The 17,742-nt window shown below is 33.4% G+C and overlaps 1 long non-coding RNA gene across 1 annotated transcript in view; it reads right to left on the bottom strand.

Annotated features, from left to right (window-relative positions):
* The window catches only part of LOC131383794 (uncharacterized), a 196,700-nt gene that overhangs the window by 107,853 nt on the left and 71,105 nt on the right, over positions 1 to 17,742 (bottom strand). Inside the window, exon 3 of the long non-coding RNA XR_009214078.1 lies at positions 650 to 792. This is a non-coding gene — a long non-coding RNA (uncharacterized LOC131383794). The remainder of the gene's footprint in view (positions 1 to 649; positions 793 to 17,742) is intronic.

The raw sequence follows: 17,742 nt of genomic DNA, 5'->3' as shown, positions 1-17,742 counted from the left end.
TCAAAAATGCAAATTTTATAATATTTTATCAAGTACACAATCTACCTAAAATATAAACCACTTCATTTTGTAATATTGTGCTCTTTTTAACATTTATATGTATATAAACATTGCATTTAATTTTATATTTTCCTGTTTATGACAAGTTATTGCAACAATTTGTGTAAGAGGACATAGTGTCTGAATCCAATCTTCCTTCACTTTCCGAAGGCCAATCTTTCAGAGAGAAGAGAGGCTGGTACAAATGGATACACAGAGTTTCTTCTGTATGTTGCTGGATATATATTTAATTTCTCAATTTCCCTAGAAATCATAACACTGTAAATGTCAGGCTTTTAAAAACATATTGGGCTTTGAAGGGACTGTTTTTATCTAAATAGCATGTTACATTGGATGCCTACTGTGAATGCTGTATTTTGCTTTTATGTTTGATCATTCATTTATTTATTATTTCCTTCTCTAAACATGAAAGTGGACATATTTCCATGCTAATAATGAAATGTTACCCACATTATTTGTTTAGGAAAACTTTTCCTGCATCCAGTGAACAAACTCAGATTTATTTTTGGACTTAAATGCTTGTTATCTTTTCCATCATGAACCCGTGAGATTCATATATCCAAGTGCAGTAATTTAGCTTGCCACTTACCTAAGAGCTGTGGTGATGCTATGAGTTTTACCTTTCATTGCACCTCTGGTGTCGGTTCATTTCTCATCTTCCATGTCCCATAGAGCTGCTCTGAGTACAGAAAACCCTTTGAAGTCACTTGGAACTTTGTGCTCCGATGAGGCCTGAAGGACATGCAAAGTAAGAAACATGGCCATGCTTGCAAATGAGGTGAAATTCAATCATCTTTACTAACGGTATACCTAAATGCATATCTATGTGTGTCTGTGTGCAGTAAAAACAGCACAGCAAACTTTAATCATATGTACTTTGCATATGAGAAGTCTCCTGGGCTTAAGGCAAAGAACAGAATAACCAAAATAACAGAATGTTTACGTGGATCTATCTATTACACTTAAGCCAACTTATTTCACATATGAAGAAATAGACTAAGTATATTAGTGAAAGTAAATGCCTTCAGGTATCATATAAAAGGTATTTACTTGTCTAGTAATATCCAATCTAATATTTAATATACTGTATATTCCTTTTAAAATAATGTACATTAAGACAGACTTTGAAGAAAAACAAGGTTAATTTTTCTGATATTCTGATATCTTTACCTACATAGGCCAAAACTTAAAAATCAAATTAAAAATAGTCTTCATTTTTCTTTATAAGCATTTTCCAGTGTGCCAATAAATGAGCAGTAAATGAGCATGCAGTTTTGGGGCTCTGTGTGCAAACCACATTTCTCACTTGCCCATCCGCACTGCCAGTTAGGCTCTGCCAATAGGTGGAGCTAGAGGACGACGGCAGGGCTAGAGAATTTCCCTTGAGCTTTCTGCCTACTTTCTGCTCCTGTCAGCTTCACCCAGGCCCAGCTTTTTAATATTTGGGAAAAATTTTGCTCTAATAGCTTCAGCAATTGAACCAAATTTGCATTTTTCCCAACACTTGCAGAATCAGTTCCATCACAGGTCCTCAGAAACACTAGCACCTACTGCTCAGCACCCACTCCTCAGAAATCTGGTATTCATCTTCATGGCGAGCCTTCTCCAAGTTAATAAATTTCAATCATTTCAGTCTGTTCCCTTTGATTATCCAGTCCTAAGGATTTCAGTTGTCACCTGCAATTATTATCTTTGTGATACCATGGTTAAAACAGTTTTGTAGTAAATTGTCTCATGTTAAAATGTCTGATTTCATTTCTGATTTCGGAATTGACTCAGAATGGAGCATGTATTTACTTTACTCCATAATTATTTAAGAGTTCTATAAACATGACCAAAGATTTGGGGTCTAAAGGACAACTGACAGCAACCAGCTGTCCTAGACAAACCAGAATATATGGTTATCCTAGATATGAGAATAAATATAATCCTAACTGAAATTCTGGGTAGCAATGTTACTTTCTTAATAGTTAGAACCAAAATTCTTTCTGGCATTGACCTCACATACCTGGAATCTAAGAACTGCTGCCTTATCTTTTTCTGTTGCTAGTCAGGTTGCAATATTGAGAATTGAACTCTTAATATGACTGTAGACAGAGGTACTGGTATTGCATGAATTGGTAACACACTACTGATCTTTTGTAAGAACACGTTTGATTATATTTCTGCTCTGCCTAAAACCATTCAATGGTTACCCAATTACATAAGATAAAGTTGAGATTTAGAGAGTTGTTTTTCTGAGACGTACCAAAGAGTGGGTTATATGCTTCCTGAATGAATACTCCCACAACACTTACCAACTTACTGATACCATAACATTCAAAATAACATTATAATTACTTGTTTACTTGTCTGTATCAAGCTTTAAGCTATAATGTCTATGAAACCAGAACCTATGTTGTGTTCACCATTGCTAGTGAGGAACACACTGTCTAGAACACAGGATAATCTCAATATACATTTTATTTCTACTTTATATATACAGAAAGAAAAATAGTGAAGGCAGTACTAGAATAAGCTCCCACTGTACAGGGTCAGCACTTCAATTTTTTGGATGGTTACTCTTTAAATAAGAGTATAGATAATTGGGAAGGAAGGAGATACTCCTTTATCATCAGAAAAAGCAGTTTACTCTCAAACAGCAGAAAATATGCTAACAACAGCCAGTTATTATAGTTCTTTATCTCTTGTAGTCAAGGGAAATTCTTCCTTAATTCTGACAATTGTTTGAGTGTAAACCTTAATATTAGTTATTTTCATCATTTATTTGTGCCTGCATTGGTATTTTATTAACAAGTTAACAAAGACTAAGTAATAGAGTGAAGTAAAATGCTATCCTTCCAGCCATCATTCTTATGCTTAAAATTATTTTATTTCTAGTATGTCAGAGATGACATCTTTATCAATAAATTTATATTTGTATTGAAATATTTTATTTAATATACAATTTTTTAACATCATACTTCTTTTTCACTTACTAAATACACAAACAATCCAGAAAATACCTTCCTGTGATGGGAACTATAGGAGCTATGCAAACTATTTTCAAGGTTTAAAATATCAATATTGAATTGAAATATTTTAGCCTACGTGTCATTTGAAAAAGCATCAAAGACATCTTATATAAAGAACATTTCAAAAATTAGTTTGTGAAACTGAAAACTGGAGTATGTTTTCCACTACCTTGGGGGAGTGGAGAATTGGAATTGACTTCAATGTTGCAGGTGAGCAACAGTATATACCTAAATTTAAACGTTCTCTTTCTATTTTTTCTAATTTACTATCATGGGAAATAGGATGATGATGCATTTCCCTGATAAGAGTAATTGACAGAAGTCTAAATAAATATGGGATTCCTATGTACATAATTTAGGCCTTTTCTTCCACAAGACATCTCTCTGTTGTACTCACACCCGTACAAGTAGTACATTGACATATCAGTGAGCTACTTTTGGAAAAGTTCAATTATAATATTTTTAAAACATACTCTAAAAACATTATATTTATGTCATGAGGGAGTTACTTTTTTCCCGGGTCTTGGTTGAGAAGCGTTCTGAACTATATGAAGTAGAAAACACTTTATAACATTGTCTCTGGCATTTTGTGGACCACAGATTTTAAAAATATCTAAATCTGGATAGAATCAAAAGCATATTAATGTTCCTGCTGAGGAAAATTGTTATTACTCAGCAATTCAGTGGCTTTAGAATATACCATTCAATATGAAGAAAAAAACTTAGTCCAAGAAATGTAATATAGTCACTCCTTTTTCATGTGTTAACTTTCCCTAGATTATAATGATTTCATTCTTTGGCAAGACTTCAGAAAGCACTAGTGTGCTAGAGAATCTTTTTTTCTTATAATTATTTTAAAATCTTCCAAGACTATGGACATTTTCCTTTTCTCATTGCTACTACTAGCTATTTTTTTAAGTTTTATTTTAAGTTCAGGGTTATATGGGCAGGTTTGTTATATAGGTTATCTTGTGTTATGGGGGTTTGTTTGTACAGGTGACTGGTGCTTGGATAACTGGCTAGCCATATGCAGAAGAGAATCTTTATAATCTAATGAAAATTACCAACTTTCTTCTAGAAAGGTGCATATACACATACATTACCTATTGTTTACCATTTCAGGTTTTTCAGGAGTTTTCTAAAATCATTTATTGGTTTAAAGGCTTCAGAGGTATATGCAAATGACTGAAAATTCTACATTTTTATCCCAAACCTAATGCCGACGTAGATAACCTGCAGCCACTACACTTTGACATATCTAGAATGGAATTATTTGTCTTCTGCTCACACTTACATATACTAGTTCATTTCCAATTTCAGTCAATGACAACCACTATCCACCTAGTTTTTTAATCCATAAATATGGAGTTATACTTTATCCCTTTTCTTTTAGTTCTCCCACCCAATCAATTAACAAGTCATGTCAAATCTGTGCATTATTCTCAAATATGACTTGTTCTTTTATCCCATTAAGCATTTATTTTCTTTCATCTGAATCCCCCCCTCCAGCCTTATCCCTTCACAATATTTCTTCATACAGAAGCATTAAAATGTGCATTCTAAAATGCAGAAATGGCCATATTATTACACTATTTGGAACCCATCAAAGACTACTCATTGCCTTTAAGATAAGACCAAACACTTCACTGTGGCTTAAGAAGGGCTCTTGTAGTCTTGTGTTTTGAAACCTTTCCACAAGTGTTGTAAGTCTCTGTCATAATACACTACAGACAGTACACAAATCTAAGATGTGCCCTGACGCTGTGGGTCCTTGTTAAAGTTCTTTATGTAAAGCCAGAATTTGAAAATGCACTTTGCATATGAGAAGTCTCCTGGGCTTAAGGCAAAGAACAGAATAACCAAAAGATCTAGGTACTAATCTTAATCTGACACTTGGACAAGTTATATAAAATGTTTGGACCTCAATTTCCTCATCAGTAAAAACAACTGGATTTGTGCCTTCATCTTTAGCAGTCTATGGTTGCCTTTTTCATCTCTTAGAGGTAATTAAGTATGTTCAAGTTAATGTGTTGTCATCTAGTGGTTTTATTTCGGCAACATTTGCTAAAAATATTCAGTTTGTGAAGTAGAAAAAGAAAGACAATGATTACTATTTTACCAGTTGTGAGGATCATACATTTACTTTTATAATTTTCTAATACACAAAAAATATGTTATTTTAATATTAATTATTTTTGTATTTTGTATTATCTGTGAAAAATATTTAATATTTGTTTTGTTGTGCAATTTATACTATTAGTTTTATATTATGTATATCATTTATTATCTTTTTAATTTTATATTATTAGTTTTTCTTTATATCTTGCATTTTCAGTGTCACAAAATTTTCTAAATTCAATGCATCATAAAATTGTTACTTAGAAGAAAAAAGCAAAATTAAGAAACGCAGAAGAATGTATATTAGAGAATAGCTGAGATAATTTCAATTATAACAGTTAGGTAAAGAATTTTTATTTGTAAGTTTTTTACTAACCAATGCAGACAAGGAGTATTTTTAGACATATCTTTGTCATCAGTGTTAAAGCTTGAAATGATTTTTTTTTATTTGATTCCTCCTCTTTCTGCACATACTCTCCTGTCTGGTCTCCACCCATCTTTGTCCTGCTCTGTACATTAGGAGGCCGAAACCAACAGACTGCTTCAAATGAGCTCCCTGACCAGCTAGTTCATAGTTAGGGTTAGCTACTGAGAGTCAGTGAAATAAGAAAGGTGAGGGGCCGGGCACGGTGGCTCACGCCTGTAATCCTAGCACTTTGGGAGGCTGAGGCGGGCGGATCACGAGGTCGGGAGATCGAGACCATCCTGGCTAAGACTGTGAAACCCCGTCTCTACTAAAAATACAAAAAATTAGCTGGGCATGGTGGCGGGTGCCTGTAGTCCCAGCTACTCCGGAGGCTGAGGCAGGAGAATGGCGTGAACCCGGGAGGCGGAGCTTGCAGTGAGCCGAGATTGCGCCACTGCACTCCAGCCTGGGCGACAGAGCAAGACTCCGTCTCAAAAAAAAAAAAAAAAAAACAAAAAAAGAAAGAAAGGTGAGATTTGGTAACATTTATTCCCAGCCCCCTCTCTGAGTTATTTCTTTGGCTGGAGTACACTGTGCCGTGAGTTTACTTCCTAGTAGCCTCTCACCCTTGGCTCCAGCTCTCACCATTTCCTCATTTTCACTCTGATTCTCAAAAAGTGGTGTAATGTCCCCTTCTTTTTTTAATACTGCTACATCTTTACGAAGCCCCATCTTTAAATTACCTTTATTTAAACCATCTGAATGGGTTCTATTTTATGTAAAATCCTGCTTGATTCAAAACTTCAAGGACATTTTTAGAGGAATGCATACATTGAGGAAATTATGTATTTTTTAATTACACAAATAGAAGCAAAAAATATAATTAATAATGTCTTCTGTTACTATTGTTTAAAAATGTAGAATTAGGTCCAATCACATCATTTTGAAATTCAATCTAGAAAACTTGAATGAACACTGTTAAATCCTAACTCAGTGAAAAAATCCTGGTGAATTCATGGTGTGATGAAAAAAATGGTTTTAAAATCAGAATGACATAGACATGAATTACAGACTATTACAGACTAAGTTAAATTAAGCCTGGTATCTACTATTTATGACTCAGTTTTATTTGACGAACTTTTAAGATCATTGTAAAAGTAGAAATAGAATAAAGAATGTGGGACATGGTATATTCTTACTGAATGGTAATCTCTTTAAATTTGTCACTATTTTTCTTTGCAATGGTTATCCTTAATGCAGCAATTTACTCTACAGACTGATATATCTCAGTCTGAAACAGAGGCAGCATCTGCTTGAATGGACAAATTCAGAAGTGTACGTAGGATATGTTGGTGGTTGAAGAATTCAATGCTATATATATGCCAAAAATACAGATGGCACTGTTGCCATTTGTGATGATTAATTGTATGTGTCACATTCGCTGGGTTAACAGATACCCAGATATCTCTAAAACATTATTTCTGAGTGTGTCTTTGAGGTGTTTTCGGAAGAGATTAATCTTTGAATCACTAGACTGAGTAAAGATCACCTTCCCCAATGTAGATGGGTATTATCCAATCAACTGAGGGCCCACTTAAATAGAACAAAAAGATTGAGGCAAAGCAAATTCACTCTTTCTCTTCTTGAGCTACTACATCCATCTTCTCCTGTCCTTGGACATCAGACCTCCTGATTCTAAGATTGTTGGATTCCAGGACTTAACACTACCAGTACCCCAAGTTATCATGCATTCAGCCTTAGTCTGGGAGTTTAACAATTGACTCCTCTGGTTCTCAGCCCTTCAGACTGTGACTGAATTACATAACCAGTTTCTCTGGTTCTCCAGCTTACAGACAGAAGATCCTGGGGCATCTCAATTGCCATAATTTCATGAGCCAATTTCCATCATAAATCTCTTCTAGTAGATCTACATATATTCTATTGATTGTGTTTCTCTGGAGAATACTCACTAATGCATGATACTATTGGGCAAATTCAGAAGCTTGTGCTGAATCAACAGATAGACTTTACATGGCTATCATCTTCCCTTTGGCACACATTTCTTTGTCATAACAATTGGACTAATGCTACCATAAATTCTTGTACTACATAGATATCTGATTCAAGGGATCTAAGTTCCTTCTAACTTATTTATTTGGTAGGTATCAAACAGAAAATCCCAAGTCTTAGAATGGAAACAGATTTTCAAAGATTACATAAATTCAGTCAATACATTTGTTTAAAGTTAAATATAACATTCACTCTCTGAGGGCATTAAAGTAAAACAGTGAGTGCTTATTCTTGAGGAGACTGCAATTATATAAGGAAGAAAAAATCAACCTGAGAATATTTTTATTAGCTAGGTAAAACTTTAGTGTAAAGTGTACAATAATATTATTTTATAAGTATGTTGGGTAGAATATTCTTGATTATATCAGATTTCATAGCTGGGGCAGAGCTACACTTGTATGACACTTTTTACTTCCCTCTACCTTATCATATATCACATTGTTATATCATTTTGTTGGGTTCATCCTTCATTTCACTTAACTCTGAAAATTTTAACAGCAGAATTGTGACTTGTACCAAAATAAGACATCAAATAATTGTGTTCATCTAACAATGGCTTCATCAAAATTAAAAATAAATAGAATTTCTGCCTGACCACACGCCATCATATACAAGATTTAGAAACTAATAACAAAAGGAGGGAAAAATAATTCTAAAAGCAAAGGGCTAAAGTCTATAATAAATTAATAGTTCCTGAAAAATGGTAAGAAGAAGACTGACAGCCAGTGTATAAGAAAAGTCATAGAAAATGCACAGGGCAGGAGATCAGTCATTATAAGTGAAATGCGAATTAATTTTGCCCTGAGGTATCATTTCTCACATAGCAAAATGATGAAAATCTAAAAGTAGACTATCAATGGAGAGTAATTAGACAGTATTTATAAATACCAGCAATTGTAGTTTAGAAAATCAGCCTACACATATGCTTACATACGTGCAAAATGTGTGCAAAATGTAAAAGGTTTCTCATCAAGGCACTGTCTATATTAGCAGAGAATTTAAAAGAAACTGAATCTATCAATGAGAGGTAAAAAATTAAATTGTGAGACTCTTGCATGATGAAAAATAATGTATCTGTTAAAAGTGGGGAAAAGGTAGCTCTTTATGTATTATTATGAAAGGATTTCTAAGGTATGTTATAAAGTGAAAAACATACAAAAAACATAGAGAATGTGCCATTATTTGTGTAAAAAAAAAATAAAAATTATAGAAATTTCTCCTATTTTGCATGCACATAATATTTTGGGGCTTTAGATTCTAATTGTACTGTGGTATTAAATTATCTATCGCTTTTAAAGCAGTGATATATCTATTCTATTTCCCCGAGATCTGCTGCTAGTGAGACAGCCAACATAGACTTGGCTTTCTCAATAAAAAGAAGGAATTAGTTTATGTCTGAAGAAAAGGTTAAGTATCTTAAAAACATGCTTCAATGGCATTTCAATTAATTTTGTCAAATATATTTTAAAGATAGTCTGATATAACAAGCATTATAATAATAATGATTAACAACATTTTAAAAATACTTTTCAAAAAGCACTATTATGCTAACATTTAACTTGCATCACAGTAGACGGTCCTAAATATATGTCTTCCCACTGAATTTCTTCTTGGTCCTTTGATGGAAAGGAGACAGCTTTGTAGAAGAAACTCCATGAGTTTGAATTAATCGGTATCTTTATGACCTCTAACACTAGTGCAATTTTTTTCCAATGACATAGTGATACAAATAATAAATAAAATAACATGGAATTACATAAAATATTTAATGATATTACGAACATTTTACAAAGATCAATCAAAACTAGGAAAGACGTATTACCAAAATTTTAAATAGCTTGGATCTAAACAGAATAGTATCCCTTACACCCAAATAGGAACCCAGGAAAAACATAAAATTTAAATATTGAGTATGAAATATCAGATGAATTCCAAATGTCCAGTACAAAGATCAGGGTCTAATAGGGTGACTGCTTAAAAATACAATATTCAATTATATTAATACATATATTAAACTATTATTAGCCTTTTGCTGTCACAGGATGTTCCTAGCATGTCTAATACTGCAATGTTCTTCATTATCTCATGCTTTTCTTGCTATCCAGTCTCATTTGTTTCCACTTTCCACTTTCTAATTCTAAGATTCTGCACTGAGATTTTTTGTGATACCTGAAGTTGCTCTGTTTTGCTTTTTTAGGTTCTCTAGGTTACTGTTATGGTTTGGATATGTTTGTTTGACCCAGCCCAGTCTCATGTTGAAATCTGATCCCCAATGTTGGGTGCAGGGCTTGGTGGGAGTGTTTGTATCATGGAGATGGATCTCTCATGAATAGCTTAATGACATTCCCAGTGGAGTGAGTAAGTTTTCACTTTTAGTTCCCAGGAGAACTGGTTATTGAAAAGAGTCTGGTACCTGGACCTTTCTAGCTTGCTTCCTGCCACCACTATATAGTGGGCTCCCGTTCACCATCCACCATGACTGTAACCTTCCTGAGGCCCCTGCCAGAAGCAGATGTTGGTGTCAGGCTTCTTGTACAGCCTGCAAAACTGTAAGTAAAATAAACCTCTTTTCTTTATAAATTACCCAGCCTGAGTTATTAGTTTATAGCAACACATAAATTAACTAAGACTGTCCCTATTTCTCTCCTTGGGATACTTGTCCCCATACCTTGCCTCTGTAATTATTACTCATCTTTCAGACCTTGAGATACATGTCACTTTCATATGTTCCTTGATTCTGAAGTCCATGGTAGACATCACTCCTGCATTTTTTTCTAATGATACTGTACTTTCCTTATCATTAGTGTATCATACCGTTAATTGTTGCTCTCCGCCATTTACCTGTAAGCTCTATAAATGCAAGGATCATGATGGTCTTGTTAAGTGTTACACCTAAGCATCTGCAACATTGAAGATAATCACTACATTTAAAATAATGCTGTTATAAAGAAATTTTCAAATTTTGTCTATGTGGTAACTTGGTATACATATTCCTTAAAGAAATGTTTTTGGAAAATCGTTCACATGCACTGCTGATGGAAATGTGAACTGTTTTGACCTTTTATGAAAGCAATATGGGACAATATATATATGTACACACAAATGCACATATATTACTGTGTGTATATGTGTCTATATAGGCATATATGTATTTCTCAATGCAGTAAACCTATCTGCTAAACTAAAGCTACGAGTAGGTAAGGTTGTACATTAAAAAGTTGCTTATTATAGTATTGCTTCCAGTGATGAAAAACAAACAGCAAAAGAAATATGGAATGCCTGTTAGTACAGTAATTGTTTAACAATGTTACATCATATCCTTGCCATAAAATGTCACCAACCATTAACAAAAATTTGTGAGAAATATCCCAGCTGACTTGAAAATATTACACAAAGTATTATTAAGTGAGAAAAGCAAGATTCTGAGGGTGTGTATTTGGTGGCTCTAAAGAAGAATAAGAAAGGATGTTTTCTAAGTTGGCAACTTGATTTAACTGGCTAACTGAAGGGGACTGGAAGATATTGGTTGGAAGGAGAAGAACAAAACAATAAAGGATAAAAACTAGAGACTGATCCCTGTAGAACATGTGTAATATAATCGTGTTTATCCTTTGCTCATAAAAATTTTGTGCATTCTTATATGTACAATAAAACTTTTAAATATAAATATGCAGTTTCCTGAATCTGTGCTAGTCATATGAAGTAATACCTAAGTATGTACCACAGATTTCATAATTTATTTGGTCCTGATTACCCCTAGTAAAACTAGGCAATGACTGCTGACATTTGTCCTTCAAAATTCTCAGGGAGAAAGGCAAAATGTCAGTCCTACTCAGTTACCTTCATAGTATCCATTACATTCAGACATGACTGAGAAAATTAAAGGTGTGCAGATAGCTGTCTGATACTCATTGGCTGGACACTTAAACAGAAAAAAGAAAGTGAGGCTAGGTGCGGTGGCTAATGCCTGTAATTCCAGCACTTTGGAAGGCCAAGGTGGGCAGATCACTTGAGGTCAGGAGTTCAAGACCAGCCTGTCCAACATGGTGAAACCCAGTCTCTACTAAAAATACAAAAATTAGCTGGGCATAATCCCAGCTACTCGGAAGGCTGAGTCAAGAGAATCACTTCGGCCTAGGATGCAGAGGTTACAGTGAGCCGAGATCACACCACTGCACTCCAGCCTAGGTGACAGAGCAAGACTCTATCTCGGAAAAAAAAAGAAAAGGAAAAGAGAAAGGGAGAAAAAAGAAAACTAGAGGGCTAAGCAAATGTATCTATTTTGAGCACTAGATCTAGGGTCTAAATAAATAGGAAAAAGACAACTTTTTATAATTAGAGGTTCTTAAATATCAAATATAAGTGTCAAGATGAATACTGAAATATAACCTATTTTATATTGTGTTTTGTGCATCAAATTAGAAAAAAATTACAGATACTAATTTGATATCCATACTCATTATATTGCTTTATGACTACTAACATTTAAAAACAAATATCAATTGTATATGTCCACACCAGATACAAATATAGTTTTGATTTGTTTTAATAGAGGACAGAAGCAAGTCTATGAGACACAGAGAACTGAACTACACTGAATTTGGCAAAGTGTTATGGTTTCATAGAAGATAAAAGATTTGAGCAGGGAATTGTAGTAGGTAGAAGTAGGGAAAATACAGGGTCAAATACACATGCTCCTGCCCATAAAGACAAGGATCACATCAGTTTCCTAGTTTACCTTACATCTCCAATGTCTGGCGGAGTCCCTAGTAAATAATCATGTTTAAGAAATGCTTGCTGAATTAATAATTGAATGAATTACTACATAAATCAAAATGACATTCTAGTAATTTACAACATAGTATTTAGCTAGGTTGGAGAAATTATTAGCAGATATTGATTATTACAAGAATGAATGAGATATGAAAATAAGACTTAGTAACAATAAAGTACTTAACCTCATTTTGTAACCGCTTTATTCTTTTAGCAAATACTGATCTATGGCAGTTTTGCAGAAGAGAATGGAAAAGAAGTTTGGAGCTGCTCAAAGGCTACAAATGCCATGCTAGGAAGTTCACTTCATCCTTTAGGAAGATAATGGAGATGCAACAGAACTTTTATATATATTGATATATTTTAATATACTATTTTTATTATATTTACTATTATATTATCTATTGTTATAAATATATACTTATATATTATTATATTATTATATATTATATATATTTCATGTCACTTAATGTATGAGTAAAATCAGTAAAAAAGCTATAGCCGAGCCTTTAAATAGAAAAACAAATTCCCCTACAAACAATAATTATTGCCCCATTTTCTCTGGTATGTCTTTGTGATTTTGTGACTTGCCTCTAATCGACCAAAATTTGACTACAAACTTCCACAACTCACAATCCTACAAAAATGTAGACTGAAATAAAAAGAATAAAATATATGTTTCAAAAAATATACATTAAGCATATTGGAATATGCTTAATATATAGGAATATTATATAATATATAATTATACTATTATATTATTATATACATAAAATATGTATGAATATATATTGGAATATTGCCATATAATTATTCACAATTTTAGAACCTCAAGACTTTTTAAAGTTACTTTGAGTTACTTGCAAAATATAGTGTGAAACTTTTTAACAATCAGTTAACTTACCTTTAAGTAAATGCCTAATTAAGAAGCTTTGCAAATATGGATGGGAGTACCCATATCCTAGGCCCTGTTACCATGTTAGCTTCCTTGTAGTTTTCCTTTTCATCAAGTGCAAGGTAGGCATACCTCATCAAGTCAAGAGGGAACATCCTGCATTCTAAAGAATTCATTTCAATATAGCTAAAGGTTAAAGAAAGGACAAAAAATGCCATTACTCTTGGAGAATATTGACTACATGGCCCTTGGCCTACATATAAAGAGGGGATGATATATCAACCTCTGACTTAAATATCCCTGCCAGTTACCACTATCTTTTCATGACATTTCAAAATGTTAATTAATTTCTGCATATTGTTACATCTTGGGGATTTTTGTTTGTTTTAAGAGTTATCCCACCTGGATAACTCAGCTGGGCAGGCATCAGCTGTCAGAGTAGCCATTTAAAGCAGCAAGACAGAAATAGAAGAGTTCAGCCTTTAGTCACCTCCTGCTATGGTATAAGCAAGAGTCTAAAACCAGAGAAAACACTGACTCACTCTGTTTCATTTTCCCTCATGAAACAGCACAGACTTGGGGGACACCTCATTTTTGAGGAAGCCCAAAACAAAAGGTTGTGACAGTAATTATGGAATCTGGGAGGCAGGATGTGGGAAAGGGGGCGAGGTTGAAGGGTGATGGGTTAGGAATGATATTAAGTCAGAGTAGAGAAAAGTGTCTTGATGTTTCCCCCTTCTCCCTCCATGATGAGGCCTAGGCAAAGGCATCTGAAGACCCCTACCCAAGGCCTCAGAAAAAGAGACCTAGGAGTGCAAGTTCTTACCAGGCAAAGAATGTAAATATGGGAAGAACAGAAGGGGCAAGGGAGGGCTGGGATCTTGAGGGCAACTCTTCTCAGAGGCTGCCAGGAACCAGCTGTGCACCCGCTCTGTGTAGGGAGGATAGCTTCCCTGTGTGACCTGCCAGGTAAAGCTTTTGAAATCACCTATGGTCAGGCCTGAAAAATCACACACAGGTTTTAACTAGGAGCTGGACTCCTTACCAACTCTATTTTTCTAGAAGAATATACAGACTCATTGTTTTATTTCTTTGGAATGAAATCAAGAAACGATAATTAATCCAGGCTTTTGATATGTGTTTAACTGAGTTCAATATATTGACAATTGAATTATACATTTTCCAGATGGCAAAAGATCACACATCTGGCAGAGTTTCTTAGTTGAAGTTTCTTTTTGTATCAATCAGTGTATGGTTATTCAATAGACAATTACAAATCATTTAATCTATTCTAATTTTTTAAGCAATTTGTATTTCTTATAACTTTTCAAGCAAAAAGTCAAATTTGAATAGATCCAGTAAGGTACATGTCAATATCTGCAGCTCCTTATAAAAAGCTAAAAATGCAGCAATTTACCTCAACTTTTATCTATTATGCTGGTGATTAATTTTTCCCAATGTACCCTCTTCTCTGGGACTTGGCTGTATTATAGTTTTCTTTTAAAAATTCTTGTTCCATATAACCAATAGAATCTTTGTGTATTAAATACACATACACACACATTATTGTAGTATCATTGTGCTGGATGAATAATTTTCATAAATTCAAGAGCTAGAGAGGCTATATGTAAATAGATAATTGAATTATAGTGGGAAACGCACAAGAAACAGAGTAATTGTTTCTGAGAATGGGTCAGTGAAATGTTTATTAATAAAATGGCATCTAAACTGGGGTTTGAAAAATAAGTTTTTTTAAAAAATACAATTAATGAAGTGTAAAGGGATATTGTATTTTATGCGATAGGAAACCATCAATTGAAGATTTTGTCTAAGTAACAAATAATAGCAAATAATCTAGCAAACAATTATTACCTCTATCAGTTAAGATGTATCCTGTTAGATAACAATATACTTTAAAAAGGTTACTAAATTTCCACTCATTGACTAATAACTGTAATTCCATAGTAACGATGTAGTTTTATAAATATAAAGCTGATAATTCATAATTATATCTTTCTTACAACACTGAATTTTTTTATATTGAAGAGTATTGCTGCAAATTTTCTCCTCCAGAATTTTATATAATCTATAAAATGGTAAGTATGAAAATTATAATAATAAATAATACACCACTAGATATCCTTCTGTACTATACCTTTCCTGATACCAAGGATCATGGGTTGTTTCTATTATTTTAAACTATTTCAAGAGTTCTCTAAATATTTTAATATCTTTGAATTATTTGGCCACGAGTAACTACATGAATTGAGCAAAATTATTCTTACTATGAATATATCAATAGATAAATTATAGAATAAATTCACAGAGCATATTTAATTGAGTTTCTCTTCTTATCATTTGGTGTTCCATATCTTGTTCATTCTGGAAATGAGAAAGAATTCCTGCAAACTGAACAACAGATTCTATTTCCACTTCTATGCAAGTGTGGACCTGGATAGTAACAACCACAGCACATATGAATGGGGAGTGACAGTGGTGGCATAGGGAGACCTGATTCCCTTATATGTTTATAGACTTGTAAAGTCTAGGATGTAGTTTCTTAGTTATTTTCATTATTATAGACAAGACAGAGGAAAAATGATCTTTAATGTGCTATTTCAGAGCATGAATCACACTTTACAAGCCATTCCTGTCAGCCCATAATATAAACTAATCTTCTAATAAGACACTGTGTCCTTCCATATAGTTCAGTGAAGTGCACAGTGATTTCAACCTTAATGGAAAATGATTATCTTTTGCTGAGGTGACCTTTTAACCCAAACTACAGTCCAAGTTCATCTCTATATTTTACTAGCATGTCTATTAACATTGTGTTCATGTAATAGAGCATATTACACAAAGCATTATTGGGCTGAATTTTCATTATAAAATAACAACAATCTTCACAGTATAAATCGTCTTTGACTGCAAGGAAAGCTAATGTGAATGACTGTGGGTGAGCTAGCATCTAGCTCACCCAGGACACCTGTCCATGCAGTAAAAATATAATATGTAAGACTTTATTTCCCTTTCTTTTCTATTTTTTTAAAGCTAAGACCTTAGTGGTTTCTTGAAAATGATAACACTACCATTCAGTATATTTGACAAGGAAAATAACTTGTAACTCACATATTTTAATTTTGTCCTTCATGTTTTCATTTAATCTAATTTCTTTATAGGTCATAGAGCTTTTCTTATTGGTAGGAAATGCAGTTAGAGTTAATATACACACAAGTGTGTGCACTCACGTAACACTCAGGCTCAGCTATATATATATATGTTTTATATATACATAAAATAGGATATCCAAACAACATATTAGGAACAGTTAAAAATAATTCCTAAATAGCAATGGAATTAAATGCAAATAAGTTTCCTAAAGTATTTGACATAGTTTATTATCTTAAATATTGCAGCATATTCTTTAAGATTTTATGAGAATCCACTGTTATTAACAATTCATTTTAAGCTTCTGCTCTGACTCTTTCTGTTTTACTACAAATTCCTAATTAAGAGTGCTTGAATGACCTTCATTGAATTGTTTGTGGTTGTTATGCCACAGGTTGTTTATTGTTAAGGTCCCAATTTCCACTATCTGGACACAGAGAAAGAGGTGAGGGAAAGAAAATGGCAATTACATGTTGTTAAATAACTACATAAATCATTCCTTAAAAATATCTATAGTGATTTGTCGATTGTTTACAGCCCTTTAAATTTTGAACACTCCCCCCACACATGTAGGCTTTTACATTTGATTAAAAAGAAGAAAAATTCTCATTCTTGTTTACTGACTTCCATTCACACACCCCAGAGTAATGTGGCTGGACTCCAGAGTATAAATCTGAGCTGAAACTGTTGTGTGTCTAATAATGACAAACATTACGCAAGCCTGCTTAATTGGCAGAGGCTTTAGTTTAGTATATTTAACTGATTATAAGTAGGAAATAGATTATTTTACTGAAATAACAGACTTTTTTTCTAAAAACACTATTTCTTACTTACATACGGTTGTCAAATAGCTTTGAATGGCCTAGATTATTCACCCTACATACATTTATTCATTTTAGTCAATATCAAATTCCTATTATGGCTATCTATGCTATTCTATGCATCTCTCATAGCATGCTATAGTTGTTTGAGAAACTCAAGCCAAAAAAAAAAAAAAGTGACTTTCTGTGCACAATCCATGCCAATGAGGCTTTGATAATCAGGCCAATCACTTAATTACAAGTTTGTATTTCTATTCCCACTGAGATGTGCCAATTAAAAGAATTTGACTTTAATTCCAAACAACATATTAGTCTAATTACCTGATGCACTGCCTGCTTTGAATTTTGTTTAACCTTGTGCATGTATGTGTGTTTGTGTGTGTGTGTATTTAATACATGATCTGTAAAGTATTGTGA

Source organism: Hylobates moloch, unplaced genomic scaffold, assembly GCF_009828535.3.
Source record: "Hylobates moloch isolate HMO894 unplaced genomic scaffold, HMol_V3 SCAFFOLD_6, whole genome shotgun sequence".
Classification (NCBI taxonomy): Eukaryota; Metazoa; Chordata; class Mammalia; order Primates; family Hylobatidae; genus Hylobates; species Hylobates moloch.
The sequence above is the reverse complement of the archived record's forward strand: the minus strand, read 5'-3'. Positions and strand labels throughout refer to the sequence as shown.